This window comes from Gopherus flavomarginatus, chromosome 6, assembly GCF_025201925.1.
Source record: "Gopherus flavomarginatus isolate rGopFla2 chromosome 6, rGopFla2.mat.asm, whole genome shotgun sequence".
Lineage (NCBI taxonomy): Eukaryota > Metazoa > Chordata > Testudines > Testudinidae > Gopherus > Gopherus flavomarginatus.
In genome coordinates, this window is record NC_066622.1 from 44,740,691 (window position 1) to 44,766,267 (window position 25,577).

Below are 25,577 nucleotides of genomic sequence, written 5' to 3' on the forward strand. Positions count from 1 at the left end.
ACTGGGGTTGGCTGCCCCTGGGCTACTTCCAATCTCCCCCTCTGGGTCTACCAGTTCTGTGGCGTCAGCCCCTGGGAAGTCCAGTAGCATGGGCCCTTCCCGGCTGGGGCTGGGTGGTAGATCCGGCAGTACCTCTGGGAAGTCCGGCCAGGCTTGCTCCGGGGGGTCCTCGGGGTAACAGCATGGACAGGGCGCCTCTGGCAGTCCGGCCTCGTAGTGGGCGCGGGGAAGCTCCGGCAGCTCCTCGTCGTAGCAGGTGCGGGGAAGCTCCGGCAGCTCCTCGTCGTAGCAGGTGCGGGGAAGCTCCGGCCAGTCAGGGCAACTGCCGTGGCCCTCAGCAGCCTCCCAGTCACGAGCACCTTCTGGCAGGTCTGCTCCCAACGGCAGCTGGGCTCCAACGGAGCGCCGCTGGCTGGCTTTTATACTTCCGGGTCGCCTCCTGACCCTCTGAGGGGCGGGTCCAGTGCCCTGTGGCCCCACCCCTACCGGCCCCTGGCGGGGCTCTACCCCCCCTGAGGAGAAGGGGAGCCACACCGCCTCGCTACAGGCTTATAATACAAAAGTTTGCTCTGGTTCAATGACACCCTTCAAATCTCTCATAATTTTGCTTTTTTAAATCTCACACATTCAGACTGGCACAGCTTCGCATTCCTTACTTGTCAACTACTAATTAGTGGGTTTGGGGTGGTGTTGGACTGGGTTTGAATGCCAGGTTTCAGAATAGGACACATGTGGGGAAAGGTGAGGACAGACACAATCCTTCTTTCATGGATGGGAAAAAAAGGAAAGGTAATTGAAATGAAACAAAGATCTCTGCTCAGGGAAGGTAGTTGCTCACTGAAGGATTAGACACAAAGACGACAGACAGGCTTACTAGCTTTTGTCTTGTACCTATCCCAAACAAGAGCTGTCAGAGTGAAAAAGCAGAAATGTGATATCCCCTTGGATTCCTGACTCTCGATCGCACAGTGAAAGGACTCCACTTAACATACTACTGGCGTTTATACCTCACAAAAGACTTGCTGAACAGTGGTAAGCCATCATCTCCACAGTGAATAAGATCATAATGACTCATGGCCACTGGTAGGGCACAGGCTATCCAGGGAGAGATCTTTTAGTGAGCATGTAATTGACCTGGTCATCACTGTATTCACACACAACAGACACCGTAAAAAGCCACTTTCATTGTTACGTTTCAAACTGCTAGACAACGTGCTTATTTTACCCGTTAGTCTGAGAACCATGTAGGTTTTGACTCTGTCTGTCATGCCAGTTAACTAACATTTTTACATTAGGTACCTGATCAGAATCAGGGTTGAGTCACCATTCCAGCTGTAGGTTGTCCCCATATTCCCAGTTTATATTCTTAGGACACTCGTTTTATAGAACCTCTGAGTGCTCGGCTAGGTAGGTACCAATGCCCTGCTTCTGCAATGAGCTCTGGAGCAGTGCTGCGCTCTGCCCATATAGAGGCCAGGAACTTTTCAGTTTGAGGGGCTGTATTTCAAATTGGCGATTTGTTCACGGTTTAATGGTTCATTTGTTCTCATTCTGCATTGTCTTAGGAGTAAGTAGCTTCCCCTCCGATGACTGAGTTACCATCTCCTGTTTTATGTCAGAACCTACCTTTATTTGAGGAAAATTGCTTTGTTCCTTTTGTGACCTCTGAGGCCTTAGGCATATGTGACATGGGCCCTGACCTTCAGCTCTCAGCCAACACCACCAAATTGAATGAGGCCACTATTGTGGTTCCTCTCATCCACAGTCCTGTCTGAATCCACTGCTGAAGAGCCACAGGAGACATTGAATTCCCTAACTGCCCTCTCTTGTTTCCATTCTACTTCCTACCTTCTTGCCCATGTAACTGGGTGTAGTCACTGGGTCCACTCAATGTTAGGTGGTGGCTCCTTGTGGTCACTCTGGGGATTAGCTCTCCATCCATCTGATGCCCCCTTCTGTCAATTCCTCACCTTGCAGTCTCTCCTCCCCTCTGGGACATGGGATGCTCCTTCTTCGGCCCTCTGATCAGTTCACTGTAGTCCTTCCCTTCTGGGATACTATCAATGTCCTCCACTGCATCCCAGGCAGTCCTTAAGTCCACTGCCCTGGCCAAGTCACTCCCTCAGTGACTGGGATGAATGGTCCTAGACAGTCTTCAGGATCCTTGCCCACTCATTCAATGGCTGGTAGGGGAACCCAGGGCGCCCCACTGCTGTGGGTTCCAATCCAGGATCATATACCTGGCAACCGTAGTTTGCTTTCACTCAGACCCTGAGCTCTTTCCCCACCTCTAGGTGTACCAGCTCAAACGCCCTCCTCCCAGAGAGTAACTACAGACTATTTCCCCTGCAGCCACTTTCTGCCCCTTACTGGCTTTATATCCGCCTTTCCTGTTTCTCCCCAGCTGAGTGGGCTCCATCAGCCCTTCAAGCCCCGGCTCTTCCCCAGAGACAGCCTATCCAGTTAATTATCCTAATTTACCACCTGTGCCTTGTGTGGCGTGAACTCTGACCCAGTGTAATGGGGGTGAAGATTACATACCTCACTGCAAGGGCCTGCATCTGCTGCTGTGTCCACAAAATATCAACTGCAGGATTCAGGTCTGGGGGCTTTCTCACAGCCTGTATGTTAAGCAGACAGGAGGATGTACATTTCTCTGGTAGGCCAGACTGTGATCCTGTATCGGGAAGGCGTTGGATTGGATCCTAAAGTGCCTGGGGCTTGCACTGAGCTATGCTTTCCTGGGGAAAGAAGTTATCCAAGTTACTGCTCTCCTGCTCTATTCAAGGGAGAAAACCCAAGTAAAGACTTGTTTAGATTAGGGACATATGCAACAATGTAACTACAGCAGTGCAACATAACTGGCACTATGAAATTCTGGGTCCTTTCCTGCCGAGTGCTGCTGCTGCACCTCAATTCTGACCTGAGACACTGGGAGCAAAGAATGCCAATTGTTTAAAATTGTACAGCAGTTTGGTAAACTTGATAAAAAAAAGTTTCTCTAGGGACTTTTATGAGTTGTGACCTCAGATAGGCTTTGAACTCAGGTCTCTGGAGATTTATTTACCTTTGCAACCATGTAGTTTCCAATCCCCAGTTTATGGTTATTTTCTTAACCCCAGTACAACCTGAAGATCTTCGATGATGTGGCTAATGTATCAGTCAACTTCCCAGAATAGAAACCGTGCCATTTAAAATGTGAGAATCAAGTTTGCAAAAGGGAAAGGAAATAAATGTCTTGTGCACTTCAAGCAATAGTAACAAGCTAGATTCCTGCTGCAGGTTTTTCCTTCTGAATAAGCCATTTTTCACTCAGTTAAAGGTCAGAGGTGGCTATTAAAACAGGGAAAAGTCCACAATAGGCTGGTGCCACCCTGCAGCTTTTATATGAGTGCTGTTGGACTTGAATCATTATTTCAGTACCTATGGCTGAATCGTTTAATGTACACTACACAGGAATATTTAATTGCGAAGCTACTCTGCATTGCAAACCTAGCCTGGAATCAGGAAGTAACCTCTGCTCTAACTAGTGGTTGTTTCCTTGCAAATAAAGCTGTGATTTCACTTTCCCCAGGTAGATCGGGATTACAGTATAGGCACCACAGGCTTGGGCCTATGCTCCCAGATCCTCACCTCATGTGACTACATCAGAATGTCAACCTCAGACTTCATTTAAAAATGAAAGCAAGTTCCTAGCCCCCATGGCGGGGTGGGTGGGGGGGAATATCTTTAAAACATGACTCAAGTCTGACCAAAGCAGCAATGCCTGATTTTGCAGAGACCCTGAAACAATAGTTCTGCAATGGCTGAGCTGCCCCATTCGTTGTAGCATGGGGTGTCAACACCAAGACCATTTCCCAGAAAAACCCTGCAAAACTCCCCAGTTATTTGATCAAGGGGAGCTGGGATGAGCATTTGCTACATAAAAAAATTCACAACAAAAAGGATTGGCCATCTCTGTACATTTGCATGTTAATTCTGGCACTGGACATTCTAGAGTTTGCAAAGAGCTACCAAGTGACTCTCAAACCAGGTCACTATGCAGGTACAGGCCCCATACAGGGCTATTAATTTCTATCGATGGATTCTAAAGAAGTCCATCATTTTTAGCATATGAATTACATCCCCATTTAAGGGCTGTGAAAAGGAACATGTTCATTATACTAATAATTAAAGAGGTACCAACACCCAGGGCTGCTGCAAGGAAGTTTCACACCCTAGGCGAAACTTCCACCTTGCGCCTCCCCCTCAGCCCTGCAGCAGCTCCCTGCCACCCCTCCGCCCTGAAGTATGCCACTCACCCCCATGGCAGCTCCCCATCCCCTGGCCTGAGGAGCCCTGCGGTACCTCCCCACCCCAGCTCACCTCTGCTCAGCATCCTCTCCAAGCAGGACTGCGCAGTGGAACCCCTGGGCTGGCGGCTGCCGGCAGCGGCATGCTGACCCAGGGGACCTCCCTGGGTTGCCAGCGGTGCGCCAGGGCAGCTCAGAGGATTCCGGGGGTCTGGGGTCTTCAGCGGAGGGGGGCCCCTGCTTTGGAGGTAATCGGTGGCGGGGGGCCCTTCCGCTCTGGGACCCGCCGCCGAAGTGCCCCAGAGACCCGCCGCGGGGTCCCCCCACCCCCGAATTGCTGCCGAAGCGGGACCAGCTGCCAAAGTGCAGCCGGGTCTTCAGCGGTAATTCTGTGGCGGAGGGCCCCCGCCGCGGGTCTCCGGAGCACTTCGGCGACTGGTCCAGAGCGGAAGGACCCCCCGCTGCCGAATTACCGCTGGAGACCGGGCTGCATGTCGGCAGCGGGTCCCGCTTCAGCGGTAATTCACCGGTGGGGGGTCCTTCTGCCCCAGAGCAGAAGGACCCCCCACCAGCGAGGACCGGGAGCAGAAGAAGCTCCAGGGGCCCGGGCCCCACGAGAGTTTTCCTGGGCTCCCAGAGCAAGTGAAGGACCCCGCTCCAGGGGCCTTGAAAAACTCTCATGGGGGCCCCTGCGGGGCCTGGGGCAAATTGCCCCTCTTGCCCCCCTCTCTGGGCGGCCCTGCTGGAGCGCTGACCCAGAGGAAGCCCTGGGCTGCTGGCTGCTGCGGCGGCGCGCTGACCTCGAGGAAGCCCTTGGCTGCCAGCAACGGCGCGCTGACCCAGGTGACCCCTTGGGCTGCCGGCTGCGGCGGCGGCGCCCTGACCGGGGGGACCCCCTGGGCTGCTGGCTGCCGTGGCGGCGCCCTGACCCGGGGAACACCCTGGGCTGCCGGCTGCCGCGGCGGTGCCCTGACTGGGGGGACCCCCTGGGCTGCTGGCTGCCGTGGCGGCGCCCTGACCCGGGGAACACCCTGGGCTGCCGGCTGCTGCGGCGGCACCCTGACTGGGGGGACCGGCTGGGCTGCCGGCTGCTGCAGCGGCGCCCTGACCCGGGGGACCCCCTGGGCTGCTGGCTGCCTCGGAGGCGCCCAGACCCAGGGGACACCCTGGACTGCCGGCTCGGCAGCTCAGACTCCCGCTCTGTCCCAGCAGCAGCGGCTGCTCAACCATTTAAAAAAAATTTGGGGGCGCTTTTTGGCGCCCCCAAATCTTGGCGCCCTAGGCAACCGCCTAGTCCGCCTAAATGGTTGCACCGGCCCTGCCAACACCCTGAGGTTACTTTTTACAGCCCTCTTTTGCATAGAATTTTTGTACCTTTTGCTAAAACAATTTAATACCTTGTTAGCAAAATAAGTGAATTGAAATATTTCATACCTTTAAAAAACCACCATAGATTCTAGCCAATGTTTGACATCCAGATTCTCCCTTGAAATGGGGTAGCACTGTCTCTTTGGTAATGAATTTCCCATATGGCTTCAATTGCAGCAGCATCCATTGAAGATGTGGTAGTGGCAGATGTTACAGTATCATGGCTTCTTCTCTGTCAGGCATCCCTGGCTGATAATTTATGGTTGTGTCTGCGGGGAATAGATGGGGGTTGCCTGTATGGAGTCATTGGCCAGGAAGTATCTACGCTTATAAGTAATACAGTAGGAGAGCAACTTGAGTGCACTAAGGAGAAAAGCATGACTGTGTCCTCAGACATCTCCTTCTAGGGGCCTTAGCAGCACCTTCTAGTGCAAAGGTTCTCAAACTGGGGGGTCAGGACCCCTCAGGTGGTCACAAGGTTATTACATGGAGGGTCATGAGCTGTTAGCCTCCACTTTGCCTCCAGCATTTATAATGGTGTTTAATATATTAAAAAGTGTATTTAATTTATAACGGGGGTCACACTCAGAGGCTTGCTGTGTGAAAGGGGCCACCAGTACAAAAGTTTGAGAACCACACCCCTAGTGCTATTATACAGCACTAACCACATAGAACCAGTTTTGGCATCATGAAGAGAGTTGTTGTGATCGGTGAAACAGAGAAGCTATGTAAAATTCAAAGAGATGCTTCTCTGCTCAGGCAACTGTTAAAATAAGGGAACATTTCTGAAACCTTTCTGAAACAGTGACATGTATCTGGATCAGCATTTCCTCTCCTGCGATATCAAGATGCCAGAGAGCTTTCTGGAAATATCCTGAGCCAGCTTTTTCAGCCAACTAGCTCCCCAATAAGTAACTGGAGTACTTGGCGTCCACTTGTTTAAGGGACAGAGGGAGCCCAGCTTTCTGGCTGGAACTCAGCAGCCAACAGCACCATTCAGGGTTAGGATGGAGGTGACAAAGTGGGTGTGAAACACATTTGTGCTCCCTATGTCAGGCTGGCCCCCCAGCATAAGTCAAAGCAACCCAAGAGCTCCGGTCATTGCTCTTTGGCAGACCTGACCAAAAATAACTATTCCACAAGAAACTGCTTCTTACAAAAAACACACACAACACAGGAAAAAAAGGTCCATTCTAGAAAGTTTAAGAGGCTCCAGTGCTCTTTTCTTGGGATTGAGGGCTTCTTTCATTCAGCATTATTTTTACAGAGTGTGAATCATGTTGCACTGGGAGGGAGCCGAATTGTTCTGCTGTCAGTAATATCACCATCGGTTGTGCTAAAAATACAATATGTTCTGAAGTCGGAGATTGCTCAGCTTACAGCTCGGGGCCTGATCCAGAGATGTGCTGAGTACCCTCAGGTCCCAGAGCACTGACAGCTTTCGAGATCAGACCCGCAGATAGCACAGGGCTAACCCACACTACGAAGCAATGACCAGAGGGGTGAGGAAGAGGTCTCTCAGTTATATTGGTGCCCACACTGGAATCACTCCACTGACTTCAGTAGCATTACTCCTAATTGTCCCAGATGCAAGTGAGATCAGAATCAGGCTCTTCCTCCCCTCCCCCTCCCCCTTCTTACACTCCGTGGTAAATATTTGATTCTCCCTGAAATCTGACAAAGGAAGGCTGGCGATCATTCCAGCTAATGACTGCAAGATATATCCTGCTGGCAATAATTTTTGCTTTACCTCAGACAATCAAGGAAGGAAAGACTTTAAAATGCTTTTATAGCACTGGCCCCCACATGCTGCACACTTCCATCCAATAGCTGCAGTGACTGACAGTTTTCTTTTAAAGGTGTTAAGAGATGAATCAAAGTAGCAAGTTTCATTTTGACAAAGCCTTTTCCATGTAGATATTCAGCTGCTCAGAGTTCATAGAATATCAGGGTTGGAAGGGACCTCAGGAGGTCATCTAGTCCAACCCCTGCTCAAAGCAGGACCAATCCCCAACTAAATCATCTCAGCCAGGGCTTTGTCAAGACTGACCTTAAAAACTTCTAAGGAAGGAGATTCCACCACTTCCCTAGGTAACCCATTCCAGTGCTTCACCACCCTCCTAGTGAAAAAGTTTTTCCTAATATCCAACCTAAACCTCTCCCACTGCAACTTGAGACCATTACTCCTTGTTCTGCCATCGGGTACCCCTGAGAACAGTCTAGATCCATCCTCTTTGGAACCCCTTTTCAGGTAGTAGAAAGCAGCTATCAAATCCCCCCTCATACTTCTCTTCGGCAGACTAAACAATCCCAGTTCCCTCAGTCTCTCCTCATAAGTCATGTGTTCCAGCCCCCTAACCATTTTTGTTGCCCTCCACTGGACTCTTTCCAATTTTTCCACATCTTCCTTGTACTGTGGGGCCCAAAACTGGACACAGTACTCCAGATGAGGCCTCATCAATGTCGAATAGAGGGGAATGATCATGTCCCTCGATCTGCTGGCAATGCCTCTACTTAAATAGCCCAAAATGCTGTTAGCCATCTTGGCAGCAAGGGCACACTGTTGACTCATATCCAGCTTCTCATCCACCGTAACCCCTAAGTCCTTTTCTGCAGAACTGCTGCCCAGCATTCGGTCCCAAGTCTGTAGTGATGCATGGGATTCTTCCGTCTTAAGTGCAGGACTCTGCACTTGACCTTGTTGAACCTCATCAGATTTCTTTTGGCCCAATCCTCCAATTTGCATAGGTCACTCTGTATCCTAGCCCTACCCTCCAGCATATCTACCTCTCCCCAAAGATTAGTATCATCTGCAAATTTGCTGAGGGGGCAGTCCATGCCATCCTCCAGATCATTAATGAAGATACTGAACAAAACTGGCCCCAGGACCGACCCTTGGGGCACTCCACTTGATACCAGCTGCCAACTAGACATGGAGCCATTGATCACTACCCATTGAGCCCAATGATCTAGCCAGCTTTCTATCCACCTTATAGTCCAGTGCAGAGATGGTGGCACTATTGTACAGGCTTAGCTATTAAAACCATAGCTATAGAATAGCCCAGTGATTAATGCGTGTCATTTGTTCCTGAATATGTACATACATTTGCACTTCATTGCACAGGAAATTCTCTTAGCAGTGGAAACATATGTTCTCATTACTATTTACTTGCCATGAAAGAGATTTGCAGGGTGGTTTCTCCCTTCCACCCCCTATGATGGGCATATGTGGGACGGCCCCTCCTAGAATGTAGATTATACCCCATTCATTGCATGATGTGGACCAGTTTGGAATTTGCTTAGTGACAGGACTTTAATTTGGTGTCAGGTTTATCAGACTACCCCGCAGCTTGCCATTTGCGCAGCTTCCCAGTTACTTGGGCTATTGTCTGGAAAAAACAAACCAATTTTTGGGTTGTACATATTTGTTAGACGTTGGAGCTGTAACCTGTTGCTGATGTAGGTGTAATCTAGTTGTACCTGGAGGTTCAGTAACTTTATTATTAAGGTTTTGGTGTGGCTGTATTTTAAGGCATTTAAGTTATTTATGCTATGGCACAGGACACCTCTATTGAGCTTCACCTATGTGGAGGTTCATACCTGTGTATGACAGCGCTATCGCTGGCTTGGTTATACGTTGACGTTTGGAGGTTGAGGGACTGAATGCTATTGCAGCTGTATACCTGGCTTAGTTGTATACACTGATTTTTTGTAGCTGAAGGACTCTAGTCTAGTGGTTCTTAGTCTCTGGAATACCAGATAGTCCGTGTTTCAGAGAATTTAAGATTTTGACAGTGGGAAGGTAGAAGTGGAGTGCGTGTGTTGGGAGAGATCCCAGCCCCCTCAACAGTTCTCTCTTGTATAAAGAGGTTTGCAGAATGAAAAGCTGGAGACTAGAGCTGGCCAGGAATTTCTCCTCAAAAGTGTTTTTTCCCCCCCAAAAGGAAAAATATGGTTCCCCAGCTAGCCGTGGCACACCAGGCTCTGCCCTCTGGTTGAGCTGCCAAAGAGGGTCATTGGAGTCCCATGACCACGTGCATCACAGGAGATGTAGTTTGGTGGAGGAGCCCAGCCCAGAGAAGAGAAGGGGGGCACAAGACAGCTGAGCTGCAACTCCCCTGAAGCACCATGGTAGCTCTGTCAGATGCAGTTCAATGCCAAACCAAACTGAAACAAAACATTTTGATTTGGGAATTTCAAAACATTATTACAATAAAAGTGTCAAAACAAAACTTTTCAGCAATTCTCCATTGAAGATTTTCAGAGTTTTCTGTTCCATAAAATATTTTGACTTTTCATTCTGATGAGATGCTGATTTTCAGCTGGCCAGCCTCTGCTCTGACCTATTGCTAGGGCAGTTCTGGCTTGGCTGGATGAGTTAGCGCAGCTTGTCATGATGAAGTTAAATGAAATTGGTGCTCAAAGTAAGTTGGATACTAGAGATACTACTAGCCAAAATGCAGTTCTCTTGTATCTCATTTCCTTTATGAGAGTGTTTAAATGTCTTGTGGCAGAATTCCATTCAGTGGAAACAAATCATGTACCTAATGTGTGTAGCTATCAGACCCCTAAATATATTTTTCTCCCTCCTGGTTGGTGCACATAAAGGATCATAACAATTTGGTGAGACCACTTGAACATTGTGAGTGCCTGATAACCAGACATAAACACAGATATTGCTGTACAGGCCCTGCTGTGTTCTTTATTTTATGTCCCATACTCTGACACAGGATGAAATTTATTCCTAGTGTAACTCCACCAAGTTGAGTGGAGTTACACCAGGGATGACTTTGCCCTGCAAGACTCACTTTGGCTAACAAAATAACCCCCACCCCACATAACATGTGATTCAAAGCCAACATAAGACTCACCTGTAACAAATAAAATAACTAACTATGTAAGTCTATTTTCTCTCTCTGTCCCCAACATGGCTCCTTTAATACACATTGGGGAAGAGAATGGAAGATTGCAAATATATCCACAAAAAAATTTTCACCTCCGTACTTCATCAGAACTTTGTTTTATAGATAAAATTCTACTTTCAAAGGCAGCCTTTTCCAGCTTTATATTAAGTGACTCATTGTTTTTTTATTTGTTTGTTTTTCCAGACAAACAGTCAGGTCTGACTCACCTGCCTTTGGGTGTGAGTAAGTCAGCTCTGGAGCATAAAATACCTTATAAAGGTGAGACGTACTCCATGTTTTCCAAAGGGATTTGGCTGAGAATCGGCGCTCCACCGTAACAAACCATCTTGCTTCAGAACTGTACTGAGATTATGAGATCACTGGGGGCAGGGATCGTCTCTCTGTTCCATGTTTGTACATCAGCTATCATAATGGGATACTAGGTACTACGCTAAGAAGCCAAACAGTAACAAAGCCAGTGTCCTTTGTGATAAATGGAGCTGTCACAGTTTCAGGGTAATTGTACCTACGTTTTCCCCTCTGCGATCCCTCCAGGGCGTTCCCTTGAGGTTTTAGGTGCCCAGCCATCACCTCAGTTGGATGGAGACCCCATGTCTGTCTCTCTCCCTCCTGCCCAGGGGTTTGGAGGCTGCACGGCTCCCTGACTACAGTGTGATATCCCCAGCAAGCCAGTCTGCCTAAAGACCAGACACCGTGTGTGGTCTTCTCTCTGAAGGTTGTGAACAGTGTTTTTAGCAGCGACCACACAGCTAAGTGCCCTTGCTCAGAGCATTTCAAGTACAAAAAAGCACACAGAGGCTAGGTCTACACTACAGGATAAATTCGAATTTGCTTAAACCGATTTTATAGAACAGATATTATAAAGTCGATTGTGCGCGTCCACACTAGGCACATTAATTCGGTGGTGTGCGTCCATGGTCCAAGGCTAGCGTCGATTTCTGGAATGGTGCACTGTGGGTAGCTACTGTAAAATAATGAGGCCAATAACGTTGATTTGCGTCCACACTAACCCTAATCCGATATAGTAATATTGATTTTAGCATTACTCCTCTCGTTTTGTAGGAGTATAGAAATCGATTTAAAGAGCCCTTTAAATCGATATAAAGAGCAGTGTAGTGTGGACGGGTGCAGCGTTAAATCAATTTAACGCTGTTAAAATCGGTTTAACAGCGTAGTGTAGACCAGGCCTGAGACAACAAAGACCAATAGAAGTTCCTACATGCTTACTAAGCATACCACCAGACTCACCCATCAGCCTTATGGGCTCTACTAAGGCCATGTCTTTCCAACTTTTCAGCAAAGGTTGGGCCTCCCTAGGGCCCATGATCCTGTTTGGTGACAAGAGGAAGACCACCTAGTCTCAGCCTTTATACACCAAAAGCCATTTCTTTGTTTCCCAGTCTCTGGAAAACCCAATCTTAACTAACCCCATGGGGTTGTTACTTCTCTGGAGCCATTTAGAATCTCAAGGACAGTAGTAATCACCCAGCCACCACACACACACACTGATTTTAATTCCTGGAGGAGCTCTGGCAACTTTCCTCCCATGGAATTGCATGCAATCTGTAGCCCACACTGATACATAAATCATTCATAAACCTAATACGATATGGATGGGTCCCAAAGATATTGCATGCTGTTGCAATATATGTCACAGGAGCACTTTAACTTTCTCTGTATGAGTCTTAGGCCATCCCTTGGGATTCTAAAAGGAGGAGTACAATAATGATAATACAATGCCTTATATTATACTGTACTGTACTTCTCATCTGAAAAGGCTTCCCAGAGTCATTCTCTCTTCTTCGTCCAGCTATAAGCATACAGTATCCGGTTAGTTATGTGAACTCACTTGGCTGCACTTGATTGGTTTGATATGTCTGAGCCTAAACACAGCAGCCATTGCACGGCGACACTCCTGACACAGTATGCTTTTAATGTAAAAGCCACTAAATATGAGCATTAATATACATTGGAAAGTGACTCACTACTCCCTTCTTCCCTCTTCCCCCACCACTACCTCTTCCTCCCTCACTTCCCCCAACCAAGAAAGGCTCTAGTTCAGTCGGAAATTAATTCAGGGAGGTCCAAATGCTGGGGTCATACAGGAGATCAGACTAGCTGGTCTCAGGGGTCACTTTTGCCCTTATAATCTATGACCACAGTGATAGGGTAAACTGAAGGTGGGATGGGGAGGTGTCTGGCCATACACTGATGTGGAGGGGTCTGGGGGTAAGCTGCAGGCAGAGCTTCTCTGAGCATAACCACTTATTTTTTTCCAGTTTGACCTCTGATGGGAAGAGTGTGTGCATTAGGAAACGCAGGGAGACTGAAGACCTGTAATTACCCAGTGAGGATTTGACTGAGACACCTGGGCTAACCTGTTTATTCTTCTAAGACAAGTGCCCTGAGATCTTTAATTACAAATAGCAGCCAGGTCCTCTATTTTACATTCCCCTCCAGAACCAAGGTCCCTCTCAGGCTGGAACCCTGTTCATTTCTCAGAGGAAGGAGTGGCCACCACAGCAACCTCAAGCCCAGATGCTGAAGGGAAGTTCCTGCCATTGCCTTGTCTCCATGACCAGTGCAGGCCCAATAAGCTGCAAACCCCGTTTGCTACATATCTGAAGCACATAGTGAAGAGCTGAGGGCTGTATGCTGGGATAGGTTGTTATTTAGACAGCAGGCGAATCCACAGATGTTTTCTGAAAGCACAGATAACACGTGGCCCCACATTAATGAATTGTAGGCATGTGCCAAAATTTCTTCTTAAGCAACCTTGTAGGTCATGTTCTAAATAGAACAGCTGCAATTAGTTACTTCCAATGACTATCTTCTCTAGTGGCTAAAGAGGCCTGCATGAGGCTGTGTGAGCTACTGAAGTGTCTCCTTCAACTCAGGAAGTAGACTTAATGAGCCAGATTTTCATCTCATAGAAATCCATGGAGTGCTATTGGAGTTAGTAGAGCTCCACCAATTTACATCTGCTGAGGACCAGGTCCCTTGCCTTTAATTCTCAGCATTGTCAGTTTAAATTTTGGCAGGAGCAGCCTCCTCCCAAACTAACAGGCTCTTCTACAAGGAACTGGTCAACTTCTGCTACAAGCATGGAGGACTCTGGGCTGCATGGGGTTTCCTAGAGAGTTTCCAGGCCTGCGCCTCATTTACTTTAGCAATGAAAAGGGACCCGAAAGTGTGTATAGTTATGGAACCCTTAATACTGCCATGTAAAGGAATCTTGGTGTAAAAGATCAGGCCCTTAATGGAAATGCTGTTTAAGGACGCCTAAGAATCTGCCATCATATTGACGGCAGAGTGCCTCCTCAGCACTTCTGACTTTTCTCCCTGAAATTTTATTAACAAAAATGGAATCCGTTTATTGAATGCTTCCCTGTGTTTTCTTAGGGGATGATTCTTCGCTGTTATACTTCAAGCTCAGTTTTACAGCTGGGACTTGCATGAGGCTTCAGCATGAACATATACAACAACCACCTATGTCCTATTGCTCCTTTCACCCCCAAGGATCCCAAAGCACTACACCCACATAAAACAGCTAAAAAAATCATTAAAATATATATCAAAACATATGGATGTCTATGTATTCCACTCCTTTATAATGCGGCTTATTGCAGTGGAATCTGGTTGCTAATACAAATGCAAACGTCCATTTTAACTCAGCAATGGGAAAAGTAGGTCAAGTAAAGAAAAGGAGTCAAATCCATTCAAATCAATAGAATTACTTAGGAGCAACTGAATTGAAGTTGCTGCTGTTATACTAGAGAGACAAGCTTGTCATAAACAGATAGCTAAGGGTTAATGTCTCTTTCACCTGAAGCACCTGACCAGAGGACCAATCAGGAAACCGGATTTTTTCAACTTTGGGTGGAGGGATTTGAGTGTCTGAGTCTTTGTTTTCTGGCTGCCTGCTTTCTCTGAGCTTTGGAGAAGTAGTTCTACTTTCTAGTCTTCTGTTTCTAAGTGTAAGGACAAAGAGATCAGATAGTAAGTTATATGGTTTCTTTTCTTTGGTATTTGCATGAATATAAGTGCTGGAGTGCTTTGATTTGTATTCTTTTGGAATAAGGCTGTTTATTCAATATTCTTTTAAGCAATTGACCCTGTGTTGTATCATCTTAATACAGAGAGAACATTTGTACTTATTTTTCTTTCTTTTTATATAAAGCTTTCTTTTAAGACCTGTGGGAGTTTTTCTTTACTTCAGGGAAATTGAGTCTGTACTCACCAGGGAATTGGTGGGAGGAAGGAATCGGGGAGATCTGTGTGTTGGATTGCTAGCCTGATTTTTGCATTCCCTCTGGGGGAATAGGAAAGTACTTTTTGTTTCCAGGATTGGGAACAGAGAGGGAGATTCACTCTGTTTGGGTTCACAGAGCTTGTGTCTGTGTATCTCTCCAGGAGCACCTGGAGGGGGGAAGGGAAAAAGGATTATTTCCCTTTGTTGTGAGACTCAAGGGATTTGGGTCTTGGGGTCCCCAGGGAAGGTTTTTCAGGGGGACCAGAGTGCCCCAAAACACTCTAATTTTTTGGGTGGTGGCAGCAAGTACCAGGTCCAAGCTGGTAACTAAGCTTGGAGGTTTTCATGCTAACCCCCATATCTTGGACGCTAAGGTCCAAATCTGGGACTAAGGTTATTACATGGTGGCAGCGGTGGGATATAGACAGAATCCAGAAGCCAGTAGAAATATTATATTTTTCTTTTCTCTGCTAAGGGCTTTTTAGCAGAGAGAAGCAGTTGGTTTTAAAAGGGAACCAGAGAGAATTTTTTTTTTCTGCTCTCTCTCGCAGTTTGTGGCTTGCATGTTAAGGGTCTTTTGTCATGCAATAGACCTCCCATTAGGAGGCAAGTACCAGCACTTATAGGCATGCAAATAAAGTGGTTTTTCTGGTTTCCCTTCATTGAACATTAGCTAGAGAGAGAAAATGAAAATTAGCTAAAGGCACTGTTGCTAGGCAGACTTCAGGAGGCAACAGAGAACCTGCAGTTCAGAAGATAAACACCGGAGGGCACCCCAACACAAGAAAACAGGAACCATGACTTCTAAGGCAAAAATTGACGCCGAAGAACAAATCAAAGAAGCTGAACACAGGCGACAACTGGAAATAAAACAAAAAGAGATGGAGATGAAAGAAAGAGAAGAACAGATCAAAGAGGCAGCCTACCAAAGAGAACAGGCAGCCAAAGAGGCAGCCAAGGAGGCAGCACACAAAAGAAAACTAGAAGAAGAAGAGGTGGCCTACCGAAGGAAACAAGCAGAAGAAGAGTTGGCCCACCGCCGAGAAATGGAAAAGCACCAAAAAGAAATGGAAAAACAACAAAAAGAGAATGAAGAGAAGGAAAAACAGAGAAAACATGAACTGGAGTTGGCAAAAGCTGGGCTGCATGTGCCAGCCAACCCTAACAACCCGGCGCCAATTATTGCTCCACAGCACAGGAAATTTCCCACCTACAAGGCAGGTGATGACACCGAGGCCTTCTTGGAAAATTTTGAAAGAGCCTGTCTTGGGTACAGCATTCCCGAAGACCAGTACATGGTAGAATTGAGGTCACAGCTCAGTGGACCTTTAGCAGAGGTGGCAGCTGAAATGCCTAAGCACCAAATGAATGACTATAAACTTTTTCTAACCAAGGCCAGATACAGGATGGGGATAACCCCAGATCATGCCCGTCGGCGCTTCAGAACCCAAAAGTGGAAACCAGAGGTGTCATTTCCCAAACACGCCTACTACATTGCAAAAAACTATGAGGCCTGGCTAACAGGAAACAACATTCAAACCTTGGAAGAACTGAACCTCCTCATACAAATGGAGCAGTTCTTGGATGGTGTTCCTGAAGACATCACGCGGTACATACAAGATGGAAACCCCAAGAATATCGCTGAGGCGGGGGAGATTGGAGCCAAATGGATGGAACTGGCAGAAAGCAAGAAAGCTACTGTCAAGGGGAACGATTACCCCAGGGGGCACACAGACCATAAACCCTACAACCGAGGACAGCCAAAGACCCCACATACCACCCAAGTAAAGCCACAGATACCCTACCCTTCAACCTCACCAGTCTCCAGTAACTCACCTCGGCCCAGTGACCCATCAGATGGAAGATGCTTTAAGTGTAATGAACTGGGACATATCAAGGCCAAGTGTCCCAAGAACACCATGCGAGTGCAATTCATTACACCACCATCACACCAAAGATCCCCAGGCCCGGATGCCTCTCAAATACCCTTGGAGCGAAGGGAAAATTTGAGAGTGGGCGGAAAGAAGGTTACTGCGTGGAGAGACACGGGGGCACAAGTGTCAGCTATCCACCAATCCTTCGTTGACCCCAAATTCATCAACCCAAAGGCCAAAGTTACAATTTACCCCTTCATGTCACAAGCTGTAGACTTGCCTACAGCTCAACTGCCTGTCCAGTACAAAGGCTGGTCAGGAATGTGGACTTTTGCAGTCTATGACAATTATCCTATCCCCATGCTACTGGGGGAAGACTTGGCCAACCAGGTGAGGCGGGCCAAGAGAGTGGGAATGGTTACACGTAGCCAAACCAGGCAAGCTTCCAGACCCATTCCTGTTCCTGAGCCGTCCACAGAGGCCCCGTCTGTGTTACCAGAGACCCAGGCAGAGGTAGTGGACCCGGATTCCATGCCTACCACTGAAACAGACCCAGCATCTCCAGTCCCAGGCCCGGAACTGGAACAGCAACCAGCACCAGCAAGTGCAACTACATCTTCAAACTCAACGCCAGAGGGCGCCAGCGAGCCAAAACTGGCAGAAGCAACAGACAGCCATACCCAAAAGGCTCAGCCAGAGCCTGAAATACCCTCAGGTGCACCAGCGGAGAGCGGTTCACCAGCAACGGAAACAACCCCATCACCTACATCGCTTCCAGAGGGACCAAGCCCAAGTCCACAGTCTGAGGAAGAACTGGTGACCCCAGCCTCAAGGGAACAGTTCCAGGCTGAGCAGGAAGCGGATGACAGCCTTCAGAAAGCTTGGGCGGCGGCACGGAGCACCCCACCGCCTCTCAGCTCTTCTAATCGATCCCGGTTTCCTGATTGGTCCTCTGGTCAGGTGCTTCAGGTGAAAGAGACATTAACCCTTAGCTATCTGGGAGATCTGTGTGTTGTATTAATCTGTTTATTTTCAAGTTCTAGAAGGAAATCGCCGCCAGTGAGCTTCCCCACTGTCTGCAATTTGGGGGGCGTGTCATAAACAGATAGCTAAGGGTTAATGTCTCTTTCACCTGAAGCACCTGACCAGAGGACCAATCAGGAAACCGGATTTTTTCAACTTTGGGTGGAGGGATTTGAGTGTCTGAGTCTTTGTTTTCTGGCTGCCTGCTTTCTCTGAGCTTTGGAGAAGTAGTTCTACTTTCTAGTCTTCTGTTTCTAAGTGTAAGGACAAAGAGATCAGATAGTAAGTTATATGGTTTCTTTTCTTTGGTATTTGCATGAATATAAGTGCTGGAGTGCTTTGATTTGTATTCTTTTGGAATAAGGCTGTTTATTCAATATTCTTTTAAGCAATTGACCCTGTGTTGTATCATCTTAATACAGAGAGAACATTTGTACTTATTTTTCTTTCTTTTTATATAAAGCTTTCTTTTAAGACCTGTGGGAGTTTTTCTTTACTTCAGGGAAATTGAGTCTGTACTCACCAGGGAATTGGTGGGAGGAAGGAATTGGGGAGATCTGTGTGTTGGATTGCTAGCCTGATTTTTGCATTCCCTCTGGGGGAATAGGAAAGTACTTTTTGTTTCCAGGATTGGGAACAGAGAGGGAGATTCACTCTGTTTGGGTTCACAGAGCTTGTGTCTGTGTATCTCTCCAGGAGCACCTGGAGGGGGGAAGGGAAAAAGGATTATTTCCCTTTGTTGTGAGACTCAAGGGATTTGGGTCTTGGGGTCCCCAGGGAAGGTTTTTCAGGGGGACCAGAGTGCCCCAAAACACTCTAATTTTTTGGGTGGTGGCAGCAAGTACCAGGTCCAAGCTGGTAACTAAGCTTGGAGGTTTTCATGCTAACCCCCATATCTTGGACGCTAAGGTCCAAATCTGGGACTAAGGTTATTACAAAGCTGTCATAAATGTGATCAATGAGGCCTGTTGTCCAGTCCTGTAGTTCAGAGCTTCAGCAGCTAGTGCAAAGCTCCCTTATGGTACATCTGGTATTCTTCTGGTCAGACCTGAGCAAAGAACTCCTCCCTACACAACCTTGTTACCAAACACAACTGCTGAACCTAAGGGAGGGCACAGCGGAGAGTAGGATAGGGCACTCAGAGGGCCAGGTGGCCTAGCAATTAGCACATCTGACCTCCAGCCCCCTGGATCTTTGTCAGGGGGCAGTAGATGTGCCTATTTCTGGGCCTTGGGGTAGGAGTTTTTTGGACTCCACCCACATCTGGGACTTTGCCTTTAAGGGAGAAGGTATTAGGGAGACCCAGGCCCTCCCTCTCCATTGGGTCACCACCCAGGGCCCTGTGGGAAGCAACACCGGCAGGGTCCTCCCTGCAGAGAGTCTACATTTGCTGCCCTGGGCTGCTTCCTACCTCTGTAGGCCTTCAGTTTGAGGTGTGTCAGAGTAACAAAGAGTCCAACTGAGCAGGGCTCTGCAGAAACTGCTGGTTCTCCAAGTGAGTGGTGTTTGGAGAAGGCCCTGCCTATGGCTCTTACTTGCTCTGTGGTCCTCTCTCAGGCTCAGCCTTCTGTCTGGCCTCTCAGGTGAAGGTTTGTCTCTCTACAGCCTGCCAACCAGCCCTTTACCTGGGCTTCTGAGCTCCTGTTAGCCCTACCCCTCTGGTCTGCCAAGCCTGCTCCTCCAGATGGAGCAGGCTTGGCAGATCAGAGGGGTGCAGTTATCTGGGTCCAGTATTAACCCCCGGGAGCCCAGTGTGGGGTCTGCATACCCCTTCACGGAGAGACTGAAAAGGAGAGCAGAAGCCTAATCTAAAAGAAAGGTCACTTCGCTGGTTGCGCCTTCTCCTGTTTGCTTTTCTCCCCACTCTCCTGTTTGTTCATTTCCTCGCCTTCTGATCTCATTGATTCCCTGAGTCCTTGCTCATCATAGTGACCTTTGCAGATTAATTCCATGGCATCTTGCATTTGTATAGAAGTTTTTATCCCAAAGCAACCCACAATGCTTTTCAAATGGATATGCAAGCTATGGGCACAACGATGACACGTGGTATGAGCCGGAATACCCTCCTGCCATGTACGGTTTATGCTTAGTGTGAGTCACAGTATTGCTGCAGGTGGCGTAGCCTAGGTGCAGCTGCTGCTTTCCTTTCTGCATAGGAGGACAAAGAGTGGGTGCTGTCTTGTTTCCTCCCCCCCAAACACACCAGCAAATGCAGCTGAGAAGGCACAGAGAGGCAAGTAATCAGACAAGCTATAGGGCTGGCACAGATTACTTCTCCTCTGGCACAAGAGCAGGGCTTGAAGCAGGAATCATAGTGCACCTCTCTGACTGTTCCTGGCCTACTGTTGGAGTAATACCACTCTTTACTCAGGTCTTGTGGCAAAGCCACAGTCTAGTCCCATATTTAGGGCTTGTTGTAACTGAAATGCAACTACCTAGGGCAAATTTAGTAATTAACCCTGCACCCCTATGTATGGCAGGAAATGAAAAAGAATCTGGTGTCCAGCTGAAAGTGCAGAAGGAATTTAACCAGGTACCAAGATTTTCTCAGGGCCAGTCTAGACTGGCAATACTAAAGCTCCACAAGAGGCATAACTCCCAGTGCTCGTGCACTGTTTACACTGGCACTTTACACACCGGAGCAAGTTGTACAGCCGGTGCTGCTGCCAGTGCTACTGTGGCTTCACTGAGATTGTACTTAGAACTAGCCAGATCAAACCTAGCTCAGGTATGGCTACGCATGCTGCATTCACAGGATTTGAGTCAACAGTGTGCCCTTGTTGCCAAGATGGCTAATAGCATTTTGGGCTGTATAATTAGGGGCATTGCCAGCAGATTGAGGGACATGATCATTCCCCTCTATTTGACATTGGTGAGGCCTCATCTGGAGTACTGTGTCCAGTTTTGGGCCCCACACTACAAGAATGAGGTGGAAAAATTAGAAAGAGTCCAGCAGAGGGCAACAAAAATGGTTAGGGGGCTGGAACACATGATTTATGAGGAGAGGCTGAGGGAACTGGGATTGTTTAGTCTGCCAAAGAGAAGAATGAGGGGAGATTTGACAGCTGCTTTCAACTACCTGAAAGGGAGTTCAAAAGAGGATATATCTAGACTGGTACCCGATGACAGAACAAGGAGTAATGGTCTCAAAGTTGCAGTGGGAGAGGTTTAGGTTGGATATTAGGAAAAACTTTTTCACTAAGAGGGTGGTGAAGCACTGGAATGGGTTACCTAGGGAAGTGGTGGAATCTCCTTCCTTAGAAGTTTTTAAGGTCAGGCTTGACAAAGCCCTGGCTGAGATGATTTAGTTGGGGATTGGTCCTGCTTTGAGCAGGGGTTGGACTAGATGACCTCCTGAGGTCCCTTCCAACCCTGATATTCTACAATTTGTCCCCTAAAGTTTATCAAATGAGATGATCATTTAAAAAAATAAGGAACAATTTCTGTCCTCAGTTGTATACTAGCTAAGCCTCTGGGTGTCATTTATGGCAGAATTTGGCCAGCATAACTCCACTGATGTCAATAGTTATAGATTTGACCCTCTGTGTTTTAAAGCCAACATTTTGACTGGATGACCCATAGATGAACCAGCCTTCACGGTTTGAGATTGTGTATAAGAATCTGCACAGAGGTGCCATCCCATACAGTGGACTAAGGAGCAGCAGAGAGTTCAGATGAAAAGAGTGATAAAATATCCTGAAGTAGTAAAGATCTAAGGGCCGGATCCTCAGCTGATGTAGATTGGTGTAGCTCCACTGCAGTCAACAGAATGACATCAATTTCTAACATCTGAGGATCTGGCTGTAAATGGGCTTGCCTGGAACATAGCCTGAAATGTAGCAGGTAGAAACAAGTTCTGGGGAATTTTTCTTAACATTAGTTACAAATCCCAGTAAGGAGGAGTTGTAATGGAAAGATTGCCACACTCTTTAACTGGAGTGATGAATGCAGTCTACAAACGTGCTGTCGTTAGGATTCCCCAGTCTGTGACTCCTTACTCCCAACCCAGCTACAACTTACTGTTATATTTCCTCTTGTTACAAATCAATCATTTTTCCATATAGGAATCAACATTCACAAATACAGCTAATAGAGATATTTATCAATATTATCCTATATTACAATACATACGCCATACAAGAGCCCCTATGTTAAGAACGTTTTTTAGGTCGCAAAGGATGAAGGTAGGCCTTAACTCAACCCTTTGTGCATAAGCTGTTTGATTCATTCACTCCTCCTGACATGGGGCAGGTGCATCAAGGGATGCACTGCTGGATGCTCCCATGGTGCACCACTGTATCCCATCACCATGGATTATGCCTTAAAGAAACAGGTCTGATTCACAGTCACTCCACCGCTGCACTTGGGGCAGGTAGAGAATAGGAGGAGCAAGCTTGAAGCCACCTTTGTGCTCTGTGTATTTTGGGGCCATGCAAGGCTCTGCCTGGCCCCTGGTGTAATTCCGAGCAGCCCCAGGGTTCTGCTACCATACACTCTACTTCCCATAATCTTTGGAAATGCAGAATAGCCATAGTGCAGCACATCCCAGCCATGTATCAAGACACATCCCAATCCCCCACACCCAAGTGTTGGGAGCAGGGCCAGAGCAGAATTCTTATATGAACTGTACACCAGCCAGGAAGGCTCCCTAAATGGGAGTGTTCTCAGTGGCCAAGTTCCACCCAGTTAAAGTCCCCTGTACTCTGCCAGAGAAGTATAAGATGGGCTTGTTGCAAGGGAGAATCAGGCCCACAGTCAAGCCCATCTATGTTTTAAAGTTAAGTGAAAACAGGATTCAGTGAAAACTTATTTTTGAGTTCAGTCACTACAGCTGAAGGCAATTGTGCAATATTAACCTGTTAAAATATAACCAGGTACCGGATGTGCCAGTTAATTATCTGCATTAAAACTAGTTCCATTTGATAATAATTTTCCATGGCTGCAGAATTAAAGTCTAACCAGTCCCCAGCTGAGGAAATGACCTTGTATGACAAGGGGATGTAGGAGAGGAAACAGAAAAATAACCTTCTCACACAAAATTCTCAGTAAGGATTGAAGGGGAGAAAAATAAAGCTTGCGAATGCCAACTGACTCTGCAATTTGACTCCAAGACACCTGCAGGTATTTCAAAATCAACTCAAATCACAAAGTGTGTGAGGGTTTTCCCCACGGAATAAAGTATAGCTAATTAGGACAAAATTAAAATCTAAGTTGAATATTGGATTAAAATAACCTCAGAGTGAGATTTATTAGATTGTAGAATAAACACCGTTAGGAAGGGATAGGTGCATCATAGCTTTAGGGCCTGATCCAAAGTCAATTGAAATCAAAGGGATTCTTTCCATGGGGCTTCTGTGGGTTTTGGATCAATGCCTTATTTAAAACAGGAATGGACAAAGTACTACTGTAGGGGACAAGCCTACACTGGCAGGAGTGACATGCAAGATGATCTAACAGCTCTTTTCTCTGTAGTCACTAATATGCCATGAATGAATAAAGAAAAATGTCTGTGTTGCTAACTTAGTTGCCACACAAGAATGCTTAAAAGCCCCACAAGGCAAATATATCTGTCAGATGTTGGGAAAACAAAATGACCAGCAGAAACAAATGGAAGATGTCAGACTGTTAATGACACTGTTTAACCTGCTGGATCAAGCTTGCCCCTGTTGAAAAGAACAGAAGTACTTCCGGCACCTTAGTGTATGTCTACACTACGAGATTATTCCGATTTTACATAAACCGGTTTTGTAAAACAGATTGTATAAAGTCGAGTGCACCTGGCCACACTAAGCACATTAATTCGGCGGTGTGTGTCCATGTACAGAGGCTAGCATCGATTTCCAGAGCACTGCACTGTGGGTAGCTATCTCGTAGCTATCCCATAGTTTCCGCAGTCTCCCCCGCCCATTGGAAGTCTGGGTTGAGATCCCAATGCAAAAACATTGCCGCAGGTATTCTGGGTAAATGTCGTCACTCAATCCTTCCTCCGTGAAAGCAACGGCAGACAATCATTTCACGCCCTTTTTCCCTGGATTGCCCTGGCAGATGCCATAGCATGGCAACCATGGAGCCCTTTTTGCCTTTTGTCACTATCACTGTATGTGTACTGGATGCTGCTGACAGACGTGATGCTGCAGTGCTACACAGCAGCATTCATTTGCCTTTGCAAGGTAGCAGAGACGGTTACCATCCCTGTTGCACAGTCTGCCATGCCATTGTAAATTGGCAATGAAAAGACGGTTATCAGTCGTTATGTACCATCTGCTGCTGTCATGGGTGCTTCTGGCTGGCCTCACTGAGGTCGGCCGGGGGCGCATGGACAAAAATGGAAATGACTCCCCGGGTCATTCCCTTCTTTATGTTTTGTCTAAAAATAGAGTCAGCTCTACCTAGAATATGGGGCAAGTGTATTAGAGAACCAGAGAGCACAGCCGCTCCGTGTCAGAGACCCAGAGATTCCGCAGAAATGATGAGCTGCATGCCCTTCTAGGGAGTGCCCCTGCAACAACCCCACCCATTGCTTCCCTACTCCCACAACCCTCCTGGGCTACCGTGGCAGTGTCCCCCCATTTGTGTGATGAAGTAATAAAGAATGCAAGAATAAGAAACACTGACTTTTTAGTGAGATAAAACGAGGAGGAGGCAGCCACCAGCTGCTATGATAGTCCAGGCAGGACATTAAAGGGTGGTGGGGGAGAGAAGCCCAGCCTCCCGCTGCTATGATAGTCCAGGCAGTACAGAATCTTTTCTTTTGACATGAAAAGGAGGGGGGCTGATGGAGCTCAGCCTCCAGTTGCTATGATGAAGATGGTTAACAGCCGTTCTGTATCACCTGCCGGGAATGACTGGGAGTCATTCCCATTTTTACCCAGGCGCCCCCAGCCAACCTCTCCAAGGCCAGCCAGGAGCACTCACAGGCTGATGATGATGATAGATAGCAGTCACATTGTACTGTCTGCAACTGGGAAGGGGATGCCGGTGTTCAGCGCTGCAGCACCCTGTCTACCAGCAGCATGCAGTAGACATAGGGTGACATTGAAGTAAGGCGATAAACTTTTTTTTTCTCTTTTCTTTCGGGGCGGAGCGAAGGGTGTAAATTGACGACGTATACCCTGAAACACCCAGGAAAATGTTTTTGACCCTTCAGGCATTGGGAGCTCAGCCAAGAATGCAAATGCTTTTCGGAGACTGCGGGGACTGTGGGATAGCTGGAGTCCTCAGTACCCCCTCCCTCCCTCCATGAGCGTCCATTGGATTCTTTGGCTTTCCTTTTACACTTGTCACACAGCACTGTGCTGTGGCCTCTGTCTATCATAGCCTGGAGATTTTTTTCAAATGCTTTATCATTTCGTCTTCTGTAACGGAGCTGTGATAGAACAGCTTGGTCTCCCCATACAGCGATCAGATCCAGTGTCTGGAGCTCTTTTTGGATTTGGGACTGCATCGCCACCTGTGCTGATCAGAGCTCCACGCTGGGCAAACAGGAAATGAAATTCAAAAGTTCACGGGGCTTTTCCTGTCTACCTGGCCAGTGCATCCGAGTTCAGATTGCTTTCCAGAGCGGTCACAATGGTGCACTGTGAGATACTGCCCGAAGGCCAATACTGTCAATTTGCGGCCACACTAACCCATGAAAAATCATGACTAGGTTTAGTAAAGAGCTAGCAGGGTTATTGAATATGAACAACTTTTCTGATAAGCCTACTTGTACTAACCATGTCGGAACATGGCAATACCGATTTCAGTGCTACTCCTCTCATCGGGGAGGAGTACAGAAATCTGTTTAAAGAGCCCTTTATATCGATATAAAGGGCCTCATTGTGTGGACGGGTGCAGGGTTAAA